The following is a 203-nucleotide window of genomic DNA, read 5'->3' as shown; positions in this document are numbered from 1 at the left end:
CTCTGGGACAACAGAATCATCGGGACCGCCTAGTCCTGAGCTCTTCTCCCTTTTAAAAAGAAGAAGAAAAAGAATTCGAGCTATTCATTATTTACTTTTTCCAATTACCACCACGCGCGCCTTATTCTCGAGGACACAAAAGGTTTGGCACTCCCTCCCTCCCTCTCTCTCTCTCTCTCTCTCTGTTCCAGATGGTGGCCGGC

This window comes from Frankliniella occidentalis, unplaced genomic scaffold (genome assembly GCF_000697945.3).
Source record: "Frankliniella occidentalis isolate FOCC.00 unplaced genomic scaffold, Focc_3.1 Scaffold38, whole genome shotgun sequence".
Classification (NCBI taxonomy): Eukaryota; Metazoa; Arthropoda; class Insecta; order Thysanoptera; family Thripidae; genus Frankliniella; species Frankliniella occidentalis.
This window is presented reverse-complemented; position numbering follows the sequence as displayed.